Below are 24,591 nucleotides of genomic sequence, written 5' to 3'. Positions count from 1 at the left end.
CACCTCAATGGCCACCGTTTACGTCCAACAACACTTGCCAGGGCTATTACAGGCCTTGCTTGGTCATTCTTCTCCCTCCTATTCCAGAGTCCATTCTCCACTGGGCAGCCACACCAGGCCTGTTAAAACCTTGGTAAGATCACTTTACTCCTAATCAAACCTTGTATTATCTCCAGAATTGACACCTGACCTCAAAGGTAGGCTTTCCAGTCCTGCTCCTGTCCCCTTGTTTCCATGAGGCAAAAAGGGAAATCCAGGTCCCTCCAAGGATCTGCAGGCATTGGCACCTATTCCTGGATAACTTTCCACACCTTCCACTGGTTGCCAGAAACAAGAATTCTTCCATGTAACCCTCAGCCTAGACTCGGGACTCCAGCCTGGAGTTTCTCCAAGGTCTCCCAGACACAAGGACTGGGAGAGCAGCAGGCAGAGTCCCGGGACACTGAATTCCAGAGACCATGTGGGAGGGTTCAGGACCAGTAAGGGACCGAGATCCTCCACGGATCCATGTGGGCCTCAGGAGCCTTTCTTCAGACAAAGACGCAGGCCCTAGAGGAAGACAGCCATGGCCAGGCCCCACAGGCTCAGAACTCCATATGCCTGCCCAGCCCTGCAGCCAGCTGACCTCCATGGACCGCTAACCTTTGGGCCTCAGGGTCAGAGGGCTCTGACCAGGGGTGTGACCTTGCATGAGAACGCCACCTCTGGCACCCCAGTGTCCTCATCGACACCCCCCCCAAGTCTATTCTCTTTCCAGCCACCTTCGTGACACTTGAAACCCTCAAGGAGATCCGGTCCCTCCTTTGGCCAAAGTCCCCTTGGCGTCCAGGGCCCTCACGAAGGTACCGCACCTCGGCCCCCCATTCCATGTGTCTCCGCCTCACGCTTGTCCCCTGAAGGCAGAATCCTCCCCTCTCAGACGCCCTGCAGCCCCTGCCCCAGCGGCCCCTCAGCCCGGAGCCCGCTCCCGCACCGGCCCCCGCCCACCGGCGCCTCCCTGTCCCGGACACCCGGGCCCCGCGCCCGGGTCTTTGGGGTCTGGGTGGGGGGCGGAGGGGAGGGCCCGGGGGACGAGCGCTTACCTCAGCCGGGTCCCTGGGCGCGGCCGCCGCCATCGGACTCTCGGAGAAGCAGACACCGGGACCGGTCCCCGTGCGGGCAGTCCCGTCGGCGCCACCGAGTCTTGGACCCAAATCTGTGTGGCGGGGACAGCACCTCCTCCTGCCCCTCCTCTGATCCTGTCACCTCACTCCCAAGCCACTGCTGCACCATCTTCTAAACCAAAGTAAGCCCTAAAGAAGCCAAAAAGAGGGGCGCCTGGGTGGCTCAGTGGGTTAAGCCTCTGCCTTCGGCTCAGGTCAGGATCTCAGGGTCCTGGGATCGAGTCCCGCATCGGGCTCTCTGCTCAGCGGGGAGCCTGCTCACCCCTCCCCCCCGCCCCGCCTGTCTCTCTACTTACTTGTGATTTCTGTCATATAAATAAATAAAATCTTATTTAAAAAAAAAAAGCCAAAAAGGCCACCAAGAGGAGGATGCCAGAAGCCCCGCCCCAATATGACGTGTCGCACAGAAGTGCCCTCTCTGAGCCTTCATTGGCTCGACGCCGCCGGCCTCCGACAGAGCAATCTGGGTGATGTAGTTCCCACAGCTCTGCAGACCCCCGCGGAGGATGAACCCACAACCACGTCCCCGGGAGGCCAGGCAGCACCGTGAGGGTCGCTGGGAAATGGCCTGGCAACCGAGGCCGGAGCTCCCCTCCGCAAGAAAACTCAGCACCTGAGTCTGAGTCATTCTGACCCAGAAGCAAGACTCAGAAGCAAGTCACTTCTGGGTCCGTTGCGGCAACTGATCGTCAAAGTGTTAGAAACATGTTATTTCAGACTCCACGAAGCCAGGTTGCTTCAGAGGCCAAAGGTATTTCGGATGGCCTCGAGAGGACACAGATCCAAATGGACACATCATTCCATCCTTACTCTACAAAATGCGTTTGCTCCGTAGCTGGAAGCTGATAAACATGCTTTTCAAATGCATGTACCCCGAAACTTTGCAGTCAGTTTTGCTAGTTTCAGAATTTTAGGTCAGGGGCAGGAGAGAAGACTCCGGATAGGATCATGGCAATGAAAATAGAGCAGGAATGGATGTTGTCCACTTAAAAGCAGGTGGACAAGGGTAAGCCAGGCTCTGTTTTCCTCAGAAAATAGCTTTCCTGCTTCAATTATCAGTGATTGCATCCAACCCAGTGAGCCATACTGTCTTATCCATAGCATATCTCTTACTCCATATCCTGAAATATACTCAGTTCCTTTTATGAAATGATGGTGGCACAACTCACCACTACGGCCAGTGACCTACTAACAAAACGTATGCTTCCTGTTCTCCTGTTGCTCTAGATGTATCAATAAAACTGAGGGAGAGGGCAGGGAGGATTAGAGGGGAACAAAAATGAAATTGATAGAGGAGCTGTGTACATGTTTAAACTGAAAGGAGGGGAAAAGAGCTCCTTTCTGTATTCTGGGTGTGGGCAGCCATTCGTGCAGGTGATAACGGAGTTGACACTGGGAGACATGAGGACCAGTCACTCATGCGGAGAGCTGGGTTAACACAATCCAACACAAAGGTAGAGAAAGTGCCAAAAAGGGGAGATGAGAAAAAGCTTGCTGAGGCGGAAGGAGATCAAGCAGCCAGAAAAGGGCAAGGAAGACAGGATAGGAGGACTAGGAGGATCACAAAGGTGAACACAAAAGAGCGCCAAGTGAGGCTCAGGTCTCTGATCTCGCTTCTCTTCTATGTACACTCACTGCGATGGGAGAACCTCAACCAGGCTTGGGTCTGATGAATTCTCTCTGTACTTAGGACTCCAAAATTTACGTCTATACATCACACTTCCTCCAGGAACTGACACATACCTCTATTCACCTACTCAGCATGTGCAGATGGGCTTGAATTTGATGTCTCCAGTCATCACCATCTTGGTTCATAACAGCTCCATTATCCTAGTTCCTCAGAACCCCAACCTCAAACCACTGGCAACACATAAGGACAAGTCAAGTATCTACTGGCTATGCCAATTCACCTGTGTTATGAGCCAAGCCCACTTCTGGTGGGTAAATTTTAGGCAACTGATTTTAAGTAAACTTCCTTCCATTACTTCATAAAGTAACTCACAATTGCAACCCTCTGACACCCACTTCCACAAATTTCAAGCTAAAATCCTGTATTTATTACAGTATTTATGTGTTTCTCAAACTTTTAACGTGTAAAACTGTGCTATGGCATTTGTTAGGATTCTATCTTCTTTTTTATGTTTTACTAATTACATTTTGAGAATCTCAATAAGCCCTGTGATTTTAAGATTTTATTTATTTGGGGGCACCTGGGTGGCTCAGTGGGTTAAAGCCTCTGCCTTCAGCTCAGGTCATGATTCCAGGGTCCTGGGATTGAGCCCCGCATTGGGCTCTCTGCTCAGCGGGGAGCCTGCTTCCCCACGCTCTCTCTGCCTGCCTGTGATCTCTGTCAAATAAATAAAATCTTTAAAAAAATATTTTATTATTTATTTATTGTTTATTTGACAGAGCTCCCACTGAGCCACCCAGGCGCCCAAGCCCTGTGATTTTGCATAGCTTGATGGTTTTCAGGAACACATACATTCCATTATAGCACAACTGACTGGACTTTCCTCCAGAATATATTCTTTCTTTTTTTTTTTTTTTAAGATTTTATTTATTTATTTGACAGAGAGAGAGAGATCCCAAGTAGGCAGAGAGGCAGGCAGAGAGAGAGGAGGAAGCAGGCTCCCTGCGGAGCAGAGAGCCTGATGCGGGGCTCGATCCCAGGACCCTGAGATCATGACCTAAGGCAGCGGCTTAATCCACTGAGCCACCCAGGTGCCCCTATATTCTTTTTTTTAAAATTTATTTTTATTTATTTGACAGAGATCACAAGTAGGCAGAGAGGAAGGCAGAGAGAGAAAGAGAGGAGGAAATAGACTCCCTGCTAAGCAGAGAGCCTGATGCGGGGCTCGATCCCAGGACCCTTGGATCATGACCTGAGCTGAAGGCAGAGGCTTTAAACCACTGAGCCACCCAGGCACCCTCCAGAATATATTCTTAAGTAAAAAAACCATGGTCCAGAATGATCATGAAAACAAACACACACACACACACACAAACCATGCAGGGAAAAGTCAGGGACACAGAACAAGAAGCATCTAAAACAAACCACACACATATGTATATGGATATATTTTTACTGATAAATATACATTATCAACTTATTAAAAAAAACATTTATTGGGGTGCCTGGGTGGTGCCGTTGGTTAAACGTCTGACTCTTGGTCAGCTCAGGTAGTGATCTCAGGATCATGAGATCGAGCTCCATCTTGGGCTCTGCACTCAGCTCAAAGTCTGCTTAAGACTCTCGCTCTCGGGGCACCTGGGTGGCTCAGTGGGTTAAGCCGCTGCCTTCGGCTCAGGTCATGATCTCAGGGTCCTGGGATTGAGTCCCGCATCGGGCTCTCTGCTCAGCAGGGAGCCTGCTTCTCTCTCTCTCTCTCTCTCTCTCTCTCTCTCTCTGCCTGCCTCTCTGCCTACTTGTGATCTCTCTCTGTCAAATAAATAAATAAAATCTTAAAAAAAAAAAAGACTCTCGCTCTCCTTCTCCCTCGCCCCTCCCTGCCCATGCTCTCTCTCTAAAATAAATAAATAAATCTGAAAAAAAGAAACTTTTAAATATATGGCACTTAAATATTTGTACCATTAGTACATAAAAATAAAGGTAAATTTGATCTCATCACTAAAACATTTATTTGAGAGAGAGAACAGAGCTGGTGAAGGAGCAGAAGATGGAGAGAATCAGACGCCTGAAAAGAGCTCCTTCCCAAATTGTTTGCTCCAAGGACAGGGATGGCCATGGCAGCATCTGTGCAAGGGGGACGTATACACTGAGACAAAGTTCTGGAATTCCAGGATCTCATCTGCTTGCTGGGAAATGATTATCATTTCACCTATAAGTGCAGTGACAGTGTCTGCATGGGGAGTAGAGATTAACAGGAAAATATTTCAGATTGAGCAAACCAATGAAAGCTATTAAAAAGTACTTAGGAAGGGCGCCTGGGTGGCTCAGTGGGTTAAGCCGCTGCCTTCGGCTCGGGTTGTGATCTCAGGGTCCTGGGATCGAGTCCCGCGTCGGGCTCTCTGCTCAGCGGGGAGCCTGCTTCCCCCCTCTCTCTCTCTGCCTGCCTCTCTGCCAACTTGTGATCTCTCTCTGCCAAATAAATAAATAAATAAAATCTTAAAAAAAAAAAGTACTTAGGAAGATATCCATCAGGAGTGGCAAAAACTGAAATGGGAAAACTTGCTTTTGAAATAAGCAATCAAAATCCCAAAAGAATGTCAGGAAAGGAATCTGAGATCTAATAAGTGATTGACGGAAGCCATTCAAATGCCTATTGGGGCTTTTTAGAAGATTTGAAAGTTTTTTGCCATTCCTGAAAACTCTGAGGTTAGTGAAACTGAAGGAAAAGACACTGTGGGTGAAGTTAGAAAGTATATCCAGAGTTGGGCAAATAAATGTTAAATGTGCTTTGTCATTTTGTTCAACATTTTAAAACATCAATTATGGCTGTGGGGCGCCTGGGTGGTGTCCTTAGTTAAGCCTCTGACTCCTGGTTTCAGCCCAGGTCATGATCTGGGGGTCGTGACATTGAGCCCTGCGTTGGGCTCTGAGCTGAGCATAGAGTCTGCTTAGGTTTCTTTTTCTCCCTCAGCCCCTCCTCACTGCTCTCTCTCTCTAAAATAAATAAATCTTTAAAAAGACCACATGAATTATATACCTCATGTATTTCAGGCACATTTCTAGGAATGTGGAATATATAATGCAAAAATGTAAAAAAAAAAAATCCCTCCTGGAACTTACTTCATAGTTGATAGAAAAAGCAATATGCAATTCACCACTTATATTAAGTTGCTGTGGGAGGCTGTGATAAGGCTTGAGACGAGGACCAAACCAGGCCCTAAATTGTGTCTCCTTTAAAGTCGAATAGCCTAACAAAAGGCTTAGGACGGAAGTTGAGTAGCACTGAGAAAGGGTCTGTGCTATGTGTTGTGCGCTCGCCAACGTGGCTTCCCACATGTTTACTAGTTAGATGAGAGCAATTTGGTTGGGGTCATAAACTCTTCACTGGTCCTTGCTGCTCCAGCACAGCTCATAGATGACTCTCAGGTTTGTTGTTACTTCTTGTATCAATACGGAACAATTGGACTAACATCAGCCATTGCCTGCAGGTGTTGATCTGAAGTGGGCAAAACAGGCCTGGTCTGGAGGGTTTTTTGTCACGTAGCAAATTCTTTTGTAACCAGTCGAAAATAGTTACTTTGGCTATATAATACCACACTGCCCTGAATAAAGTCGGCTCTATTGGACATCCTCCTCAGTGCTCCTCCTGCCTCCATCTCTTTGTCTCACAAGTCTTTTTCTTTCACCATCCTCTTACCCTCACATTCATGGTTGATTTGCCGCACTGGCCGTGACAAGTGGCGCCCGAACAGGGACCTGAGCACATTTCAAGGGAGTGCACATACAGGTAAGTAGTTAGCGACAGTCAGGTAAGAGGAGCCCGGGTTGACGGGTGACAGCAGGAGTAAAATAACATGGGGCATTCTCAGTCTTTAGAGCAGGATCTTTTTGTCACTGCATTACAGGCCCTTTTAAAGCAGAAGAGATCTAAAGTCTCTAAAAAGGCTTTGCATCAATTTTTTGAGGTAGTTTCAGATCTCTGTCCTTGGTTCCCTAAAGAAGAAACTATAAATCTGCAAGCTTGGCAGAAGGTGGGACAAGAAATAATCAATTAAAAATTAGGGGGCCAGGTGCTTGCCCTGAAGGAACAATGAAGATTTGGGAGGATATTCAGGAGGCTTTGGATCCACAGCATTCTATAGATTTAATCTCTGTAGCCTCTTGGGATCCCCCCATACAGTTTAGTGGTAGATGAGCAGGAAGATGTATATGAACTTTTGGGTGCAGATATTCCTCCTCCCTCTCCTGAGCTAATCGCTAGTCTTCCCGGCTCATGGCCACCTTCTCGATCGGATCCTTTGGATGCCCCTGAGGACGGGGTGCCTTTAGATGATGATAAAGAGATATTTCTGGCTCCTGCTCCCCCAGGTCCAGGTCACTCCTTTTGTCAGCCTGAGAATCCTTACCTTGAAAAACCTGTTAGATCTACAGGGATTCAGACCATGTCCATCAGGCATACGCAGACCCAAACACCTGCAATGAATGTTTCCTTTAGAACCCCTAAGGGATCACTTACAGGGATCACTTAAAGGGATTCCCTTTAATGCAGCATCCTCAATCTGGCATGCCTTATAAAGAAGGGGAAACTATGCCTAAAAGCATGTTCCCAGTGAGCTCTCATTCGGCTATTTATCCCAAATGGCTCCCTGAAGGAGCTGAGCCATTAAAGATTACACCCCTTCAACGGACACTTTATCAAGCCCAGCAAGCCGGAGAGGATACTTTGGCCTTTTCTACTTATCCAGTAACACAGATGGCTAATGGTCAGTGTGCTTACAATAGTGTAAATTTTAAGATGTTAAAGGAAATAAAGACAGCCTCCTCACAATATGGACCCACTGCGCCTTACACTTTATCCCTATTGGATAGTGTGGGTCTGGAGGCTTTGTGCCCTGGAGACTGGAAGGTTATTGCCCAAGCATGTCTGTCGGGGGGAGATTACTTATTACAGAAAACAGAATTCTTTGAAAGAGCTAACGAATTGGCAATGTACAATTGAAGAACTAACATTCCTATTTCATATGAAATGCTAACTGGAAATGGAGCTTATGCTGAAATACAGACACAAATAGAATACCCTGAGATCGCTTATCAACAGATTTTACTATGTGCCTTGAAGGCATGGAAACATCTCCCCTCTTCTGGGTGAGAACTGAAGAATTACCAAAAATATGACAGGGACTAGATGAGCCTTATCAAGATTTTATGGCACGGTTACTAAAAGCGGTCGGTAGAACAGTGGTTGATGGGGAAGCCGGAACGATTATTGTCAAGCAGCTGGCCTTTGAAAATGCTAATTCCGATTGTCCAGGCTGCTATTTGCCCATGGAAAAAGTCAGGCACTTTAGAGGACTATATTCTATGTGCCGAGACTGGATCTTCTTACATTCAGGGGGTAACCTTGGCGGCAGCAGTAAAGGGTGTATCCCCTACGGAAATGCAAAAACGAATGATGTCCAAGGGACAATCGCAAAAGCGTCTTTGCTTTCAATGTGGTCAGTCCGGACATATTAGAGCCCAATTAAGCCCAGCTTAAGAATGGTCCGGCCTCTCTTGGAACTCCTATCCCATCCAATGGTGGAGGAAGATCTGCTCCCAACTCCTTATGCCCTCGCTGTCAGTGGGGCTTTCACTGGGCAAGTGAATGCCGTTCCTAAAAGGATAGATTTGGAAACCTTATTCAGGGAAACTGGAAACGGGACTTGGTGCAGCCCCAACAAACAACAGCAGCAAAGATTCCTCAGTCGCCCGCGTCCAGGACAATACCTCTGACCTCCCAGGCATTGACAAATTATACCGAGGTACCCCCTCCCAGCGCAGGCTTAGACTTAGTGTTATGCCCAAGTTTTCGCATCCGAGAGACCACCATGGAGGCAAGCACTGATGCAATCACACGAGAGTTTATTTCACAAGCTTAAGCTTGGGCCCAAGTATAACCGACACAGCGGTATAGGGACTTGGACCCGGAACCAGGTTACAGTTAAGAGATTTTAAAGGCACAGTAGGGGTGGAGTTCGCGGTGGGTGAGGACAAAGGGGATTAGGGATGGCGTAAGTCTCTAAGGAATTTTGGAAGCAAGATCTCCAGGACCTTGAGGGGCTAGCTACTGTTGGGAGAAAGGTTATTTATTACCAATAATAAAAATCTTCTCGTGAGACCCTTCAGATGTTTATCAGTGGGCCATATACTTGGGAATGATTCTCCACACTATCTTGGAGGTTTAGAGGTTTAGAGATGTTAAAGTAGACTTCAAGGATCCTGGCCAGACCTGTCGGGGTAGGGGGTCGGTCAGGCTAGAATTGTCCTTAGCAAAACCTCAAGGTGAGGGCAGTTGAGTCCCCAGGGGACAGCCACTCTGTCTGCTTCAAGGGCTTGTCAGTAGGTGAGGAATTTTAATGATTTTCTTCTGCCTCTGTTTCCCACATCAGCTAAACTTGAGGTGGGATGGCCTTAATTTTCTCGGCCTCCACACTTAGCTCCTGATACTCCTGTCTATATGGAAGCTGGAGAGCCCCCTATAGCCATTACAACTGGGATTTGGGGACCATTACCAAAAGGCACCTGGGGTTTGTTATTGGGAAGATCTAGCTGGATTATGAAAGGGCTATCTATTCATCCTGGGGTAATAGATGAGGATTATACTGGACAAATTAAAATTATGGCTACCTTAAGAGAAGGAGTGCTTTCATTACAACCTCGGGTCCCTACTGCACAATTAATTATCATGCCGTGGATGGAAGTTTTGGCTCCACTGATGTATGTTGGGCCCAACTGATTTCTACAGATAAACCCTATCTAACATTACAGGTTCAGGGCCGAGCTTTCTCAGGGTTAATTGACACTGGAGCAGATGTCTCAGTAATCGCTTCTCAGCATTGGCCTAAAAATTGGCCCCTTATAGACTCTGATACTATTAGGGGCATAGCACAAGCCTCTGCTCCTAAACTGAGTGCTAATTTTTTAAACTGGTCAACTACTGAGGGCCACCAAGGAGTATTTCAGCCCTCTGTGTTACCTATTGATCTTAATCTATGGGGCCGGGATGTTTTAACAGATATGGGTGTTTCTTTGATGACTGCCCCCATTCCTGGAGCCAAACAGCCTTCGGTTGCAATGGCCCTTATGGAAAAAATGGGATATGTCCAGGGCAAAGGTTTGGGAAAAGCTTTACAGGGAGAGCCTAATCCGCTCCAGATACAATCACAACACTCCAAGGCTGGTCTGGGTTTTCCTTAGGGCCACTGAAATCTCCAAATGCGCTGCCTATTGAATGGAAATCTAATGACCCTGTGTGGGTGGATCAGTGGCCCTTGCCTGCTGAAAAACGGGCAGCAGCAGCAACTTTAACAGAACAACAGCTGCTTCTGGGTCATTTAAAAGAATCCTATAGCCCTTGGAACACTCCCATATTTGTGACTTCTACAAGATTTGAGGGCTGTAAATGCCACAAGGAAACCTATGGGGGCCCTTCAGCCTGGGTTGCCTACACCATCAGCTATTCCTCTTCAGTACAAACTAATTAAATTGGATCTAAAGGATTTTTTTTTTTTACCATTCTTTTGGCTCCTCAAGATTGTGAACGATTTGCCTTCACCATTCCTAGTACTAACCATAAGGAGCCTGCTAAAGGTTATCAATGGCAGGTTTTACCTCAGGGTATGGCTAATATTCCTACACTTTTTCAGAAGTTTGTTTCCCGTGCCATTTCTCCATTTCGGGCACAATTTGACCCAATGATCTATTGTATACATTATATGGATGATATCCTATTGGCAGCTGAGACAGAAGAGATCTTACAAAGGGCCTTTGCCTTTTTAGTTACTCAGTTACAACGATATAATTTAGTAGTTGCCCATGAGAAAGTACAGAAAATGGAGCCTTTTGAATATTTGGGTTATATTATTGAGAACAAAAGAATCCGTCCCCAGAAAATTTCTTTGCGAACACAATCTTTGCATACTCTAAATGATTTTCAAAAATTATTAGGAGATATTAATTGGATTAGACCCTTTTTACATCTAACAGCTGAAGATATGAAACCTTTATTCAGTATCTTTAAAGGGGATAGTTCTCCTTCCTCCCCTGTACCCTGACCAAGGCTGCAGAAACGGCATTACAGTTAGTTAATGGTAAGTTATCTCAGGCACAGCTTTGTCAATATGACCAACCACGCTGATATATTTAATCCTATTAATGCCATCCAGATTACCCTTAGGCAGTCCTATGGCAAATTCATGGACCTTTAGAATGGATTCATTTAGCTTTATACCAGTTACATGTTATCACAGGACAAACAGAATTATTAACACAGCTGATTACCCGAGGTCGCCAAAGAATTATTCATATCACAGGTAAGGAGCCTCAATTTTTAGTATTGCCAATGTTAACTATTGATCGTGTGCAGATCCTGTTCAATTTTAACCTTGATTGGCAAATTGCCCTCTCTAATTATCCAGGACAACTCAAGTATCACCTGCCAGTGGATAAATTATTACAATTTTTCCACTACTACTGTAGTGAACAATCCCGTTCAAGCCACTCCCCTCCCTTCTGCCGTTAACGTTTTTGTGGACGCAAATAAAAGAGGACATATTGGTATTTACAAATCTTCTCACTCTACTCATGAATCTTTTCGAGCATTTTATGCTACTAAGTACAGAGAGCTGAACTGAAGGCAGTATTACTGGCTAGTCTAGACACTTTCCCCGAACCGTGTAATTTATATAATGACAGCCATTATGTGGCACGGCCGTCCTGATGTTACCTACTGCGGATATTCTTACCAATGATGAAGAGCTCCTTTTTCTTTTCACAACTATTCAACATTTACTAAATAAAAGAACTAATCCTATATATATTGCCCATATTTGGGCGCATAGTAATTTGCCCGGCCCTTTAGCTGAAGACAACGCTATCGCAGATGCCTTGACTCATATACAATTAGTAATGCTTTCTAATTCTGATCAAGCTATTCAATGCCAGGCCCGATTTCAGCAGAACGCAGCCGTGTTGCGCAGACAATTTCAGTTAACTCGAGAAGAGGCCCGTCAGATAGTTAAAAACTGTTCAACTTGCCCTATTCATCATCCTCAACCAACTTATGCTGTAAATCCCGGAGGCCTGATGCCTAATCATCTCTGGCAAATGGATGTAACTATCTTTCCCCCTTTTGGAAAACTTAAATATCTCCACGTTTCTATTGATACCTTTTCTGGATTTCTACATGCTACGGCACACTCTGGGGAATCTTTCACCGATGTTCAAAATCATTTGTTTTCAGCATTCGCCACTTTGGGCACTCCAAAGGCAATTAAAACTGATAACGGGACCACTTACACATCCCAAGCTTTTCAAACCTTTTGTGCCACTTTTCAAATAGCACACTCTACGGGCATTCCATATAATTCTCAAGGTCAGGCTATTGTCGAACATGCAAATAGCACTCTTAAATCTTACCTTAAAAAATTAAAAGGGGGGAGATACTACAGGGAAAAGTAAAATATTCTCCGCATATGCATTTAAATTTAACCTTATATGTTTTAAATTTTTTGAATGTTGATGATATAGGCCAGACAGCCGCTGAGCAATTTTGGCATCCTGATTTTTCTCCACTTCCGTATGCCCGGTGGAAGGATCCTTTGACCAGTGTATGGAAAGGCCCGGATCCAGTGCTCCGTAAAGGGCGAGGGTTGGTTTGTATTTTTCCACAGGATGAGGACACCCCACGCTGGCTCCCAGAAAGATGGTGCCGACTCCTTACCCCTGCAACAACGAATTGCGATTCTGGCCTTGAGTCGGAGAAATCAGCGGAGACGTAGGAGACACCTGCCCCCCTTTCGCCAAGAACAAATGAGAAACCTCGTCCAACAAGCTCTTGAAATTGCTATGCAGTCCCCTTCAAATAATGCTATGATACCCATTCTTTATGCTTTATTGGCCTTGATTAATGCTCCTGGAATGCAAGCCACACATTATTGGGCTTATTTGCCTGATCCCCCATCAATGCGTCCAGTTACTTGGGACAACCCTACTCCCTGGGTTCATACTAATGTTTCAGAATAGCTTGGAGGCATTAGCTCCGAGGGGATAGAACATGCTGAACATTACATGAATTGGTCTGGAATTTCAGCACAAGTCCCTATCTGTTTTCAGGCTCCTTCTCATGAACAGATTTTAATGAATGGTTGCATGATGGTTAAACAAGTCCCAAATATAGTATCCTATCTTAGAGCAGTGTCTCAAATAGGAGCCATTTTTAAGCGAATGGAAGAATGGGATCTTTCTGAAGTTGTAGGTGACAAGGCACCTATTCCTGGGACTAGGCATGTATCCCCCAGGTCACTCACTTTGTCCTAGAGAACTCAATTTTTCTATTCCAGGTCCCATCTGGAGTGAATGTGTACAGGAGAGACCACAGATTATATCACCACTCGGAGTCCCAGGGCTCTCCATCACTGACTGGTCCAAGAAACTGAAAATCCCATATGGGAGACGCCATACACGCCGTGTAGATCCTCGCAAACCCCGTCTTCATTTTCACAATGTGACAATCCCGAGAGGACTTTTTACAACAGAAGAAATGGTCCACCTTGAACTGTGGAAATTAGTGACCGCCTTGGGCCCGGTTACACTCAAAGTAGGGGATAATAATCTTGACCAAGCTACTCGGGTGGACTTTTCTGTAAAAGCCTGTGTTCCTCGTCCTTTCCTCCTGATTGTGGGCCCTGGCATTGTTTCACCACATGCATTTAAGGGGCCCAAAGGGCAGTATCTCACCTATCATATTGTATGTAATGGATGTGTGCTAACTGTTTACCTATTTCTTCTTCACTTCATAGAAATTTCCCTACTATGATTTTTCTGGTTATGCAACCCCCTTATGTGCTCCTTCCAGTGGAAGTGGAAGATCCTTGGTATGCCAATTACGGATATCAATTGGCCTTGGAGCTAGAGGCACAAGTCAGTAGGGTTAAACGCTTTTTAGGGTTGCTTCCTGCTGGAATAGCTGTATTGGTTTCCTTGATTGCTACCGTTTCTGCTGTGGCTCTTTCGCAATCTGTGCAGACTGCCACACATGTTAATTCTTTGGCAAGAAACATCCTCATGCTTTAGCTACCCAAGGGCATAAGATTTTAAGCCGCTTGGAGGGATTAGAAGAAGCAGTTGAGTATTTAGGAAGGCAATTATCTATATTAAGAACAAATGTCTCTGACTTGTCATGGAGGATTTCAACACATTTGTGTCACCCCTTTAAAGGCCCTGAATTATTTCTGGGATGCCGTAAAGCATCATTCACAGGGAGTGTGGTTTCATAATAATGTGAGCCTGAATCTTGCGGAGTTGCAAAGAGAAATTGCTAGTATAGGGCATGCGCAGTTAGGTGTAGAAAATCCTGCTATCGTAGTATCTCAAATCTCAAATGGCCTTCATGGGTTCAATCCTGGTAATATGATGAAGTATTCCTTTTGGGTTTTTGTTGTAATTTTTATAATATTAGCTATATTACTTGTTGGCTGGAGTGTTTGCTTGTTTCGTTTGGGACAGCAACGACTACTTGCCCAAGCACAAATACATTTGCTTGACTTATTTCAAAAGGAAGGGGGAGATGTGGGAGGCCACGATAAGGCTTGAGACGAGGACCAAACCAGGCCCTAAATTGTGTCTCCTTTAAAGTCCGAATAGCCTAACAAAAGGCTTAGGACGGAAAAGTTGAGTAGCACTGAGAAAGGGTCTGTGCTATGTGTTGTGTGCTCGCCAACGTGACTTCCCACACGTTTACTAGTTAGATGAGAGCAGTTTGGTTGGGGTCATAAACTCTTCACTGGTCCTTGCTGCTCCAGCACAGCTCATAGATGACTCTCAGGTTTGTTACTTCTTGTATCAATACGGAACAATCGTACTAACATCAGCCATTGCCTGCAGGTGTTGATCTGAAGTGGGCAAAACAGGCCTGGTCTGGAGGGTTTTTTGTCAGGTAGCAAATTCTTTTGTAACCAGTTAAAAATAGTTACTTTGGCTATATAATACCTCACTGCCCTGAATAAAGTAGGCTCTGTTGGACATCCTCCTCAGTGCTCCTCCTGCCCCCACCTCTTTGTCTTGCAAGTCTCTTTCTTTCACCATCCTCTTACCCTCATGTTCCTGGTCGATTTGCCGCGACAAGTTGCATAGCGTAATAGCAGGTGATGGGTCCTAAGAAAAGAAGAACAGCGAATGGGTGATGAAGTCAGGACTTTGGGGTGGGTGGAGGCGGTATACTGGTATCTACGTTTGGACTCGAAGACAACATCACGGGAAATATTTTAGGTGGTTTATTTCTTCTTTGCCAACTGTTATATATCCATCATCTTGCCTTACTGAATGAAACTGGAACTCCAGGATAACTGAATAAGAGAAAGGAGCAGCTATCTTCCCTTTGTTTTAATATCATGGAAAATTTTAATAATGGATGTTAAGGCATAATACTTGTAAGCATTTCTTTGTAGACATCATTTATTAGATTGAGGAGGATTGCTTCTATCCTTAGTTTAATATCTCTTTCAGTGTAACACCAAACAATTGGCAAATTGAAATTTGATGTAAAATTTACCATTCTAACATCATCAGACAGAGAATATACTTGGAGGTATGTAAGATATGTGAGGCCTATAAAAAGCAAACTAATCTCAGGGTTGTGGGTTCAAGCCCCACTTCGGGTATACAGATGACTTAAAAATAAAATCTTAAAAAAAACACACTGTGAAAAAAATTTTATTTTATTTTTTTAAAGATTTAGTATTAGTATTAGTATTAAAGTATTTATTTATTTGACAGACAGAGATCACAAGTAGGTGGAAAGGCAGGCAGAGAGAGGGGAAGGGAAGCAGCCTCCCTGCTCAGCAGAAAGCCCGATGTGGGGCTCGACCCTGGACCCTGGGATCATGATCTGAGCCGAAGGCAGAGGCTTTAACCCACCGAGACACCCAGGCGCCCCATCAAAATTTTAATAAAATCTAAATAAAAGGAGACATATCATGTTTATGGATTGGGACACTCAGTACTTCTTCTAAATTGAAGATTAAATGCAATCTGAAACAAAATCCTTGTAGGCTTTTTTTGTGATATAGAAATTGACAAGTGGATTCTATTTTTTTCTTTTATTTTTAACTTATTTTTAACTTAAATTCAATTAATTAATATATAATGTATTGTTAGTTTCAGAGGTAGAGGTCTTATAGAATACCTAGTGCTCATTACATCACATGCCCTCCTATTTTTTTAAGATTTTATTTATTTATTTTTTGACAGAGAGAGAGAGAGCTCACAAGCAGGCAGAGCAGCAGGTGGGGGTGGGGAGCAGGCTCCCCGTTGAGCAGAGTCTGATGCAAGGCTCGATCCCAGGACCCTGAGATCACGACCTGAGCCGAAGGCAGAGGCCCATCCCACTGAGCCACCCAGGCGCCCCAATCACATGCCCTCCTTAATGTTCATCACCCAGTTACCCATTCCCTCACTGTCATCCCCTCCAGCAACCCTGTTTGTTTCCTATGATTAAGACTCTCTTATGGCTTGTCTCTCTCTGATTTCATCTTGTTTTATTTTTTCCTCACTTCCCCTATGATCCTCTGCTTTGTTTCTTAAATTCTGCATATGAGTGAGATCATATCATAATTGTCTTTCTCTGATTGACTTATTTTGCTGAGCATAATACTCTCTAGTTCCAACCACGTCACCGCAAATGGCAAGAGTAGTATTTCATTGTGAGTGTGTGTACACCACATCTTCTTTATCCATTCATCTGACAAGTGGATTCTAAAATTCATGTGAAAAGGTGAAGGACCAAGAATGACCATTACAACTTTGAAAAAGAAGACCGCTATAGGAATACATGACCTTGATTTCAAGACATTATTAAAAAAAAAAATTATTCAGGGTGCCTTGGTGGCTCAGTGGGTTAAGCCTCTGCCTTCAGCTCAGGTCATGATCTCAGGGTCCTGGGATTGAGCTTCGCATTGGGCTCTCTGCTCGGCAGGGAGCATGCCTACTTCCCTCTATCTCTCTCTGCCTGCCTCTCTGCCTACATGTGATCTCTATCAAATAAATAATAAATAAAACCTTTAAAAAAATTATTCAACACAATAGATAAATACAATAGAAGAAAGTCCAGAAATAAACATACAGAGAAAAGATGGATCTTCAGTGAAGATACGAAAGCCAATTCAAGGGAGAAGGAATAATTTTTTAAATCAATATGGTAGCAGCTCTTGGGTATCCATGGTTTTTTTTTTTCTTCACTTTTTTTTTTAAGTAATCTGTATGCCCAGGGTGGGGACCAAACTCTGGACCCCAAGATCAAGAGTCACATGCTCTACTGACTGAGCCAGGCAGGTGCCCCTGATATCTATATATATATTTTAAAGGAATGTACAAAAATTAACTAAAAAAAGGCACATACACGTCAGTTAAAAAAAAAAACAAAAAAAAAAAAACAAAAAAAAACCTTAAACATAGGGAAAATTCTGTCTTTTAAATCTGGCAAATTTTTTTTTTTAGCAAACAATTCTTATATACAAGATCAAAAGAATATCCAGTGAAAGAATGGCAAATTTGACTTCCTTAAAATTTAAAAAATTGGGGCGCCTGGGTGGCTCAGTGGGTTAAAGCCTCTGCCTTCGGCTCAGGTCATGATCCCAGGGTCCTGGGATCGAGCCCCACATCAGGCTCTCTGCTTCCCCCTCTCTCTCTGTCTGTTGCTCTTCCTACTTGTGGTCTCTCTCTGTCAAATGAATAAATAAAATATTAAAAAAAAATTTTTTAATTATTTTCACAAGAAAAGCAACTGAAAAAAACAACACCATGACTGGAAGAATATATTGGCAAATATAAAATAGAAGACGTTTATCCATAATCCATGGTCAAGTGTCAACACTCAGTAATTAACATGATAAATCATATGAACAGAAATTTCCAAAGATATGATAGCTGGAAATTAACATATGAAAAACATCTAAATACCATATCATTAGGGAAATACAAATTAAAATCACCGGGTACCATTACACACCTACTACACCACTGAAATTAGGAAGTCTGACCATATCAGGTACAAGGATATAAAGAAACTGGAACTCTGGTTCTGGTGTTTCTGGTGAGAATGCAAACTGATACCAACCTATCAGATTATCCCTTAGTAAGTTATGACACACTATGAACGCACTGCGACATTATTAATCACAAAGCCCTGCAGTATTTCCCAGGATGTCTTAGGAAGCAATGCAAAGGATGCCAAATTAGGAATAAGAAGTATTTTCTGACTCATACTGTGCTTCTGACATGACACTGCGACTCACAAAAGCTGTTCACTCCCTCACACTAGCAAACCACAATTCTATCCTAAACCTGCTCCAAAGGGCACATAATCTCCAAACTTCAACGTGGCTTAAACAATAAGGTGTTTGTCTACTACTAAGGGCTTTCTCTACTGTGAACTTTCTGGGGCCTGATGAAGCAATATCTTCCACCAAAATACTTTCCACATTTGCTGCACAGAAGCACTTTTCTCCAGTGTGGACTTTGTGGTGCTGAGTAAGTCTATCCTTGAGGCTAATGAGGTTTCCTAGGATTTCCCACATCCATTATACTCAAAGCTTCTTCCTCCAGCTTGAATCCTCTTTGCTCAAGATTTCTTTTGTCCATGGAGGACATCCCATATTCATTACACTTATTCAAGGCCTCTCTCCAGCATGAACGTTTTGGTGTTGAATGTGAGTGGATCAGTGATCAGTGTCTAAAGAATTTCCCACATTCATTACATACATATGGCTTTTCTCCAGAGTTTCTGGTGCTCACTGAATTCAAACCCTTTTATGAAGGTTTTCCCACACTTGCTGCATTCTTAAAACTTTTCTCCAGTGTGGATTCTCTGGTGCAAAAGAACTCTATTTTGTGGATGAAAGACTTCCACATTTACCGTGCTGAGATGGCCTTCTGCGGTGTGAACCTTCTGGTGTTTAAGGAGGGTGGAGCTGTGTCCGAAGAACTTCCCACACTAGCTGCACTCAAAAGGCTTTTCTCCATTGTGGACTCTCTGGTGCGCAAGAAGTCTGCTTTTGTAGACAAAGGACTTCTCACACTCACTGCACTTATAAGGCCTGTCTCCAGTGTGGATTCTCTGGTGCTTAAGAAGTCCCCTTTTATGGATGAAGGACTTCCCACATTCACTGCACTTATAAGGCCTTTCTCCAGTGTGAATTTTCCAATGATGAAGACTGGGTCTGTGTCTAAAGACCTTCCCACATTCGTCACACTCATGAGGCTTTCTATCAGTGTGGATTCTCTGGTGCCTTAGAAGTATTCTTTTGTAGAAGAAAGACTTCCCACACTCACTGCACTTGTAAAGCCTTTCTCTGGTGTGGATTCTCTGGTGCTCAAGAAGTCTCTTTTTATAGATGAAGGACTTCCCGCATTCACTGCATTTGTAAGGCCTTTCTCTGGTGTGGATTTTCTGGTGCTCAAGAAGTCTGCTTTTATAGGTGAAGGATTTCCCACATTCACTGCACTGAAGAGGCCTTTCTCCAGGGTGAACTTTCCAGTGTTGATTAAGGCTGGATTTGTACCTAAAGAACTTCCCACATTTGCTACACTCGTGAGACTTTCTTCCAGTGTGGACTCTCTGGTGCTCAAGAAGTCTGCTTTTGTACACAAAGGACTCTCACACTCACTGCACTTATAAAGTCTTTCTCCAGTGTGGATTTTCTGGTGCTCAAGAAGTCTTTTCTTGGAGATGAAGGACTTTTCACACCGACTACACTCATGAAGGCTTTCTCCAGTGTGAGCACTCTGCTGCTCCTTGAATTTAACCTTTTTGTGGCAGGCCTGCCCACCTGTGCTGTGCTGCCCTCGCGGAGTGTGAGAAACTGCCTTGCTCCGCCTGCCGCTATGTGGATGCTCTTCACTGGGGATGGCCTGGTGCTAGAGAAAGCCTAGGCTGCCCAGGGAACCATCCTCAACTTCCCCACAGGTGACAATATTGTCTGACACAAGGATTTTGCTCTTCATGAACAAAGCCCTGTGGTCCTCCCTTCCAAGGTCCTTCTTGCTACAGTCCTGCTTCTGGTGCTGGTGTAAGAATGAACTAAATGAGCACAGTTTTCCACAAGGCCCACGAGTGCACAGTTTCAGCCCAGCACACACTCCTTCGTGCTCAGCCAGGTACAAAATGTCTTTCTCTGCTGGGACACACACAACACAAGAATGAGCCCCTGGGATAGACAGGCCTGGATCTGGAGTCCTGGAATGCGACACTCTTTCCACAAAAACACACTGCTCAGAAAAAGCTTCTTCAGCTTTTACCCCACGCCAACAACCTGAGAGCAGAGAAATGCCAGTGAAGTGTATTATGAGACTCTGGTGGGACAGGACAGCCCATTAAAAATGCGTGTAGGACAAAACCAGGACTGAATCCATGGGCTTGTTTTCAGGACAAGAGAGCCAGGAGCAGGTGAAGGAAGGAGACACTGTGTAGCACTGGGCCTCTGATGGTTACAGAACAGTGTGTGCGAAGACAGGGGCCTCACAACTAGCAAAAAAATAGGATACAGTGCTGTGCCAGCAAGAAAGGTTTGGTACAACTCACTCCTCTGTCAGAGGTTCTCAGCAGGACCTTGCCTGTTGGTGACAAGTGTGTACTATTTAGAATGCGTGTCCCACCCCAGAAGAAGACAACTGCCTTTTAGCTGGTGGTCAGTCATTTAGGGCTATATGCATATCTCATGACACACACAGTGCAGGGTAATGTTGCAGAACACTGTGGATAGAGAAAAAGGGGAAAGATGTGAGGGACATAGATGTAGGGGAGACCCAGGGACTAGAAGTCACAGCAGAAATGACAAGTGGGCAAAGTGTCAAGGGTGGGGAAGAAAGACTGAAGCAAAGTAGGGCCAAAAATCTTGGTACTAAAACACTAGTGAGCAAAGGACAGTTTCCTGGTATGATTTATACTCAATCCTGAAATTATGCCTTCCCGTTGCTCCTCCTCACCGGATCCTCTTAATCCCCCTTCCTATCGTTGGAGAGGTGTCTGAGCTATCAGGTACCCAGGGTTCTCCTCTACCCCTCCGTTCAACGTAGGCAATTTTCTGGGACCTACCAGGTTGATGTCCTCAGGAGAAAACAGGGCAGTTAAGTGGGTGACACTGGCCCAGAGAGACCCAAACACTGATAGATTACAGGAAAGAAGTTTATTAGTAGGGGGATTCTGAGGATGGTCTTGCAAAAATAATTTAGGATTCCTTGCAAATACTGACCATGTCAGTGTCTGTAATTCCCTACATAGGCAGTACACAAAACAGAAGGTGGCAGAACCTATGACAGAGATCTTCCACAAATGAGAAGTCAACAAAGTAAGGAGGAGCAAGGCTAATCAGTACCAATCAGGCAGGTACAAGGCTCAAAAACCAAACCCTTCTGTGAGAGGCTTCAAGGCAGAACATGTTGGGGTTTCATAAAGCCCAGGCCCAGCAAACATAACACCTATGCCAGGAAACCAGGGAAGGAAGCAATGCCCACGGCCGAGCTCTGGCAGGGACAGAGATCCTTGGAAGAAGGAGAAGAGCAGAGCCTCATATAAGGCAATGGTGTGGGAATGAGGGTCCTTACCCAGGGACACTATAAGCGCCAAGGTCTCCAGCATCACAGTGTGGTACAGGCATCTCTGAGCCTCATCAAGGAGCCCCCACTCCTCCTGGGAGAAGTACACGGCCACGTCCTCAAAGGTCACATGGCCCTGTCATGAAGAGGACAGAGCAGAGCATAAGCAGCCTCTCTAGCCAAGACCCCCAAGGCCATGGCCCTCCTCCCCAGCTCCCCAACTCAGAGGAGACACCAGCTCCTGCTCTAGAGTACCCCTCTCTGTCACGTTGAATGCCTTACTGTTGCCAGTCGTCAGTAAGAACAGATGAGGAGAGAGGCAGTCTTACCTGCGCTCTAGGCCGTTGTACAGAGTCCCTGCCACTCTCCTCACAGTCAACTCTCCTAGATCACACAGATCATGGCCCATATGTCACTTACGCTCAGCCTTTTGCCTTTAGCCCTGAGTACAAGGATGCTGAGTGCGTCTTCACACTCCCTCTGCATTTGCCCAATGGAACCGCTCCTTTATCACATGCCAGGTCACAACCACTCACCCACAACACCACTGCCACCTCCGGTCCTTGTCACAGGCACCTCTCTGACTTCCCCATATGTCACTCTGCAAGTGGCTCCCAGCCAGTGCTTGCCAAATGCCAGAGGATCCCGGGCTATCCCAGGGCGTCAGATGGAGCCTCCTGCTAGACACAGTCCCAGCACTGCTCTGAGGACCACCCCATCTTGCCTGGCTCCGTCTTCCAACTTTAGCCACTCTGGTCCATGTAGGTATCAGACCCCCTAATCCCTCCTCCTCCTCAGTGCTGCTTGTGGTGTTCTCACACCAGTCACACCTCTCTTCACCTCCTCTCATTCAAAGCCAGGACCACTTCTCCCACCGCAGCCCAAGAGACTCTCAGCTGACCTCCTCTTCCCTTAAGCTAACCTGTCATCCCATCTGACACGCTTCAGGTTCCAGCAAGAGTCGTCACAAAACTGAACCTGTGGAACGAAAAAAGTAGCATGCCTTACTCAGTGTCATCTGATCTTCATTACTGCTCTTTTTTTTTTCTGTAATTTTTTAAAAAAGATTTTATTTATCTGTTTAGGAGAGAGAGAGTGAGAGAAAGCATGAGAAGGGAGAAAGTCAGAGGGAGAAGCAGACTCCCCGTGGAGCTGGGAGCCCAATGTGGGACTCAATCCCGGGACTCCAGGATCATGACCTGAGCCAAAGGCTGTCACCCAACCAACAGAGCCACCCAGGCGCCCTTTCAATAAATCTTGCATCCAGCCCCTGGGAATCCTGTGCCACCACCTGGACTCCCACTTAAGGCCTGTTCCCTTACACCCACACCCCACCCTCACCCCCATAGTCACTGTACCTCCTCATGTCTTAGTGATGACAGCCATCCCTATCCAGGTGCCCCAAAAGTGGGTCAGTCCATGGAGAATATCCTCTCCATCCTACCCCTGTAATGGCATTGCCACCATGATCTGCAGACTGCCCCCTCTTAAATATGACACGGTCTACATGCCTGCCACCACTGAGGGGTGTCTTCAAACCTGAACCCCTTCCCTGAAATCCAGATGTTTTTGCTTCTAAATGCCCACCTGCCACCTCCACTCAAAGATCCCTGCAATATCTCAGATGCAATATGGCAAACACTGATCTCCTGACAGTGCTGCTATGAACTTTCCATCTCAGCAATGGCACTTCCATGCTTCCAGCTAAAGCCAAATATCCTGGAGTAATTCCAGACACTCTCTCATCCTGTAGAGCAGGAAAATCATCCCTACTTACAAAATAGCCAAGAAACAATACAGCCTTCTCCAACTATGGAGCCAGTGCTATGATCTGATACCATTAACCTTCACCAAGACTGCAGCTTCCACTGGGGTCTCCCTGCCTCCACCTGCACCCCCACAATCTGTCCTCCCCTCTGCAGGCAGAGTAGCCTACTTAGACCTGAATCAGATCACTTCCCTTCTCTGCTCCAAACCTTCCATGGACCCAGGACACTCAGCAGACCCGATTCCTCAGGCTGCTACCTGACCACTGACTCCTGACCCTCAGTCTCTGCCCCCAGCAGATCTAACGTAGGCCTGCGGTTCACTGAACACTCCCTTGTGGGCATGCTGGCTTTTGTGCCAGGAAGCCCTTCATCGCATCACTTTATGGACTAGAGAAATGGGACACCTCAATACAACTTCTGAACTTGATTAAGGACCCTGCACCTAAGATGACCCAGGGCCTAGAACAAAGGGTCTGAGAATGTCTCTCTTTTATCTATGTGGCAGGACCATGGGAGTGGCGATCAGGGCCGGTGAGCACAACCTCCCAGCACGTCTATTATTTCAATGTGTGTTGTGAGCGGCTCTCCTAGAGCGAGTTGAGCAGGTGGTAGCAAAGGCTCCCTGGTCCTCGGTCGGAGGGCACTCATGGCTAATCCCCTGGGCTCGTTAAGGCCCTGTTGTTTGCCTTAAGATTATTCTCCCATGTTCTGCTGTCATTCCGAAAGCGGACCTTGTGGTCTACCCTGCAGCTGCATTTTCTATAATTATGACTGACACATCCTGTACATGAGACATGTCTCATCTTTGCGCAAAAATGCTGTGGTAATCACTTATGAAACAGAAATATGCTATGGTAATCACTTATGAAACAGATTATAAGAGTATGTGCTTAATAAAGAACTTTGTCACTTGTGTCAATCGGCCTGGTGTCCCTCGCATGCCTTTCGCATTCCCTTTCCCCAGGGACTCTCCCTCTTTTTCCCCTTTCTTTTCCCCTTGCTGTTTGTCGTGCGAGCACGACAAATGTGTTCACCACCCTGGAGGTTTCCTGAATCTCACTGCTCGAGTCTTTATATCTCCAGCTCCTCTCCCATCTAGGAGGTAGGGGGCAGCTGAAAGTTGAAATGTCTTTTGTTGTTGCTGTTAACATTTCCTTTATTTTTAAGTAATCCCTACACCCAACGTGGGGCTCAGACTCTTGACCCCAACATCAAGAGTCTCATGCTCTTCCATCTGAGACAACCAGGCACCCTGAAAGTTTAACCTTTTAATCACCTGGTCCTTCTGTTGACCACCCCCAACTTGAGGTTATCCAGGAGTCCCACCCCAATCACCTCACTAGGATAAACTCCTGTGTGATAAAAGGGAACAGTTATGATAAGAAAAACCACTGCTAACACC

At 45.5% G+C, this 24,591-nt stretch overlaps 1 pseudogene; it reads right to left on the bottom strand.

Moving 5' to 3' along the window:
• Positions 1-915: 915 nt before the first annotated feature.
• LOC123930642 lies at positions 916-21,906 on the bottom strand (annotated as a pseudogene).
• Positions 21,907-24,591: the final 2,685 nt, after the last annotated feature.

This window comes from Meles meles, chromosome 19, assembly GCF_922984935.1.
Source record: "Meles meles chromosome 19, mMelMel3.1 paternal haplotype, whole genome shotgun sequence".
Classification (NCBI taxonomy): domain Eukaryota; kingdom Metazoa; phylum Chordata; class Mammalia; order Carnivora; family Mustelidae; genus Meles; species Meles meles.
Note: the sequence above shows the minus strand (reverse complement) of the source record. Positions and strands in the feature narration are given on the sequence as shown.